This window comes from Glossina fuscipes, unplaced genomic scaffold, assembly GCF_014805625.2.
Source record: "Glossina fuscipes isolate IAEA_lab_2018 unplaced genomic scaffold, Yale_Gfus_2 0, whole genome shotgun sequence".
NCBI classification, from domain to species: Eukaryota; Metazoa; Arthropoda; class Insecta; order Diptera; family Glossinidae; genus Glossina; species Glossina fuscipes.
In genome coordinates, this window is record NW_023998414.1 from 30,604,058 (window position 1) to 30,608,278 (window position 4,221).

General features: G+C 29.6%; 1 protein-coding gene across 1 annotated transcript in view; it reads right to left on the bottom strand.

Annotated features, from left to right (window-relative positions):
- LOC119639708 (myb-like protein P) overlaps positions 1-3,526 on the bottom strand; it is a 68,732-nt gene extending 65,206 nt beyond the window's left edge. The window contains exon 1 of the mRNA XM_038037301.1: positions 3,491-3,526. The gene's annotated coding sequence lies outside the window, so the exon portion shown is untranslated. The remainder of the gene's footprint in view (positions 1-3,490) is intronic.
- Positions 3,527-4,221: the final 695 nt, after the last annotated feature.

Consider the following 4,221-nt stretch of genomic DNA (forward strand, 5'->3'; position numbering starts at 1 on the left):
ACAAAACCAAAAAAAGAAAAGACAAAATAAATAAAAAAAAAAAAAAAGTAATCATAATAACAATATTATGCACATAACTAGTCATTTCAGACGGATTGTGTCAATTGGAATAGAAAACGTAACAACTACAGCAGCGTAGCACTTAAGCTACAAGCTTAACCAGCTTAACCGAAATGCTAAAAGTCCAGACTACAATATTTTCGCGCCCCCTTATGTAATGAAATAAAAAATAAGTTTTTTTTTTTCGTCCATGATCAGCCACTCGAAGGATGTCACGTATATGTGTTGGCGAATCAGGACGGCTTATTGGTAGGAAGAGAAAGAAGAACGAGTCGAGTCGCATTTGTTCGACTTGAAACTGGAAACGTCCGAAATGGGGAGCAAGATGATTGATTGATAGATTATTGCATAGGCGGGCAATGCGATTGATTTAAGTGATTTCTCAGTTCTGTAAAAGACCGATGAGGGAAGGGAAACGCAAAAGCGAATATGATCGAATTGAAGTCCAAACTGTTCCAAGTCAAATTTTATAAATTGCGTGCGGACTTGTAGTAACGCTATTTGTTGTCCCCGAACTAATTGGCTTTTCGTAATCCAAACGAAGCACACCTTGTAGAAAAGCTTTGCATCCCAGCAAGTATTCAGATCTATTTAATGTTTTTATCTCTTACTAGTCGAGCAATTAAATATAAAAAAAAAATTCCATATGGAGCAATTTGACTTGTACGAAACTTGCCGAATATATATTTCCAAGCGATAATAAAACGATAAACCCACTTAATGGTGCACATGGCTATACTATTACCAATCTAGCGGCTATCATGAGACATAATAATCAAGTCTGTAAAAAATAGAATCAACAAATTATATAATATATATACCATGTTCATAATAAATATATATATATATATATACCATTCTCATTGATCCGATGATCCGAGGCCTGTCACCATCTATCCGGGTTTTTGATATAAAATAGAATGCGAAATATTCTTAAATTTTTGCCCTCGAAGAGTCAACACAAGACAACGAATAGACAGAAAAGAAACCAAACAAGTTATCATATCGAACGACACATACAGCCAAACCTAATATATTATCTGTGATGAACATAATAAATCGTTATTGCAATTGTTGTTGTCGTTGTTAGTTTTTGCTGTTGTTACTGTTGCTGCTAGTATGTATTATTCAATAGGAAAAATAGAATTACAAAGGGTTAGTTAAAAGATTGACTTGGATTTATCAAACTTTATATTATCCAAGTGACAAGGTTAAGTTAATTTAGTAACTAAACTTTATTAACTAAAATTAAATATATATATATATATATATATATACAATCCAGTACCAGTTTCAGTAATCGGCAAGAATATATATATATATATATATATATATAGAGAACTTCGTCTTACACGGAAATTCATAAACCATTCTTAAATTCCTCTAACTGATGGTTACACGGACCATCACAGTTAAGGCTACTTAGCGTCTTACCACACCTTAATAAGTACATATATATATATATATATATATATATATATTTTGTAGAATTTACAAAATCTACTGAATAACATTTTCTTCCCTTCCGCCTTTCCTTCTTACTTTGCGCGCGGAATACGTCAAATTGTCGTTGTTTTATTTATGAATTTCTGGCATAATCAACCCCGTTCAAGAGTTAGAAAAGCATATTGTATTTATGATTTATTAATTAAAGTTATCGTGGCATTATAATATTTCTAAAGTTCATACATTCAAAAGCCTTATGTACAGTTTATATTAATTTGATGAAATCGAAAAAAAAAAAAAATCGCTTTACTTTTTAAATCTACTCATTAGTTATTTATATATATTTGTACCTTTTTGCACAACTTTTTTTCCACGATTTTTACGTAATTTCCCTTTTGAAAGATTATTTTTCAAGTGTTTTCCTTTAAGGATGATTTTCCCTATGCCAGGATTCAAGCATTGACAATAGAAACGAAAGGAAATCTCACTTTACTTACTTGAATCAATGCATGGAAAAGAAACTGAGGCGATTTCTTGCATTTTTTGTCGTATACACGCTGACGAGAGATTCTTTGGCGCAGCTTTTGTTGGACTTTATTCAATTTATAAAAAGCATAGTTCGATGTATTTAGGGAAAAATAACTTTAAAGATTGGCAAAATGAGCAAATATTACTTAAAAATTCTTTAACAGCACGACAAAGTCCTTCGCACATTACAACTTTTATCCTTAAAGAACCGTCAGAGACAATGTGCATATATATGTCGATGGGATTGCTTTGCAACCGAAAATTAAAAACATTAAGCAAAGTCTTTAATAAAAAAATACATATCATCGAAATTCTATGATCCCGATAATAGATATCATTATTATATTCCGCATAAAATATTTTCCAATGCTATGGAAAAGCGTAAAGTATGAGTCCCCTCGAGTAGACGGGGCATAATCAATATACAAATCGCTCGTTATAGTCCGTAATATGGACGTTGCCCTCTGAATAGATATATGAAATGAACGCAAAAGTGATGGAAGGGAAAGTCTCGTAGAGTTGTGAAATTCTTAGCAATTAGCAATTCTATGTCAAATCTTAAAAAAAAAAAAAAAATTTTTAATTTAAAAAAAAAAATTCATTTGTTCCATTATTAAAATGGGAAGAAAAAGCTGCAAGCATTCAGATTAAGGGAATACTTAAAACTACGCTAACCAAGTTAAAGCTAAGAGAAAACGCAAAAATTTGATTCACACATCTTGAGAGAAGTCTTATGGATTGCAAAATTTTCTATATACCGATCGTCTTTTACTTAAAGAAAGAAAGTGAAAAAATAAATTTTTAATGCTCTGTGTGATTATCATTACATTTGCAAAGGTTTTCTCGCATTCTATCTGCGACTGTAGGCGTAGCCGTCGACGACTTGACCCATTTTCAATACCGATCAGAATACAAAGACTTTCAATAGTTTTGCCAAATTTCAAGTCGATATCTTATCTTTTGCTCGCTACAAACAAATACATAGGTACAGAATAGTCGGAGAGACAGACGGAAAGACACGCGTAACTCAATTCAAAATCAAGAATGCATATGTGCCGTGTGGTTGTTGCAAATGTTTTAATATAGTGAACATGCCATAACAAAAAAAAAAAAAAAATGTAATCTGTTAAAAGGTACAACCTTTCCAGGTAAAAGTCTGCAACAACCTTGAAAAAGCGGCAACATTTTCGAAATGCTTTCACCAAACTAAACTTTAAACTTTACTAAGTAACTAACTATTTGAAGTGTATTCGTCATCGAATGATTTATGTAAAAATACACATAAATTTCTTACACTTTGAAAATGTGTCAGATATTGTTAAGCGTGTTTATATAAATGAAAGGCGGTTTTTATCAAAACTGTTTTTACATTAAACCTAAAAAAAAAAAATTGAAATTCATAAAACTCATTTTCCAATGAAAAATTATTCATTTGAATTTTTTTTTTTTTACTTACAATTTTATCGAAACGATTTCCTTTTAAAAGTTGGTTTTTAAATATCTTTCTTCTGTTTTTGTTTTTTTGTTTTTTTTTTCGTTTTGCGTTGTTGTTGTTGTTTGCTTAATAAGCAATGTTATTAAAAATATTTTACTCTTAAAATTTAGTTATTAAGATTAGGTTGACATACAATGCAATACGATATTGTGTGTAAAAAATTTTAATTGAGAATTTTATTTATTTTTTTTTTATAAATTTTTTACACTGTAAAAAACATTCGAACACTAAAATGTATAGAAAATGTTTATGTAATGTATGTATGTATGTTTGTTTATATATTTTTAATTTTATTTTTATTTATTATTTTTTTCATTATTTCTTATTTAAAAACTTTTCATATATATTATTAATTATTTTGACACACTTGTTTAATATCAATTATAAATGAAAAAAAAAAAAAAAAAAAAAAAAAAAAACAAAAAAGAAAAGAAACAAGATTGTATATATTTATGTATATAGATATATACATATATATATATATATGTATATCACAAAGAAATTTTTGTTTTAAAAAAAGATCATTTGCGACTTTATTGCACGACCGCCAACACTTGACTGTCGTTATACGATACAATAAAAATGCTGACAAAGTCAAGAGCTTTACTTTGCAGCCTTAGAGCCACAGCCTCAGCTTACACGCATATACCATGAGCACATCTATACACCTATTTGTATATGTGTCGAATGTG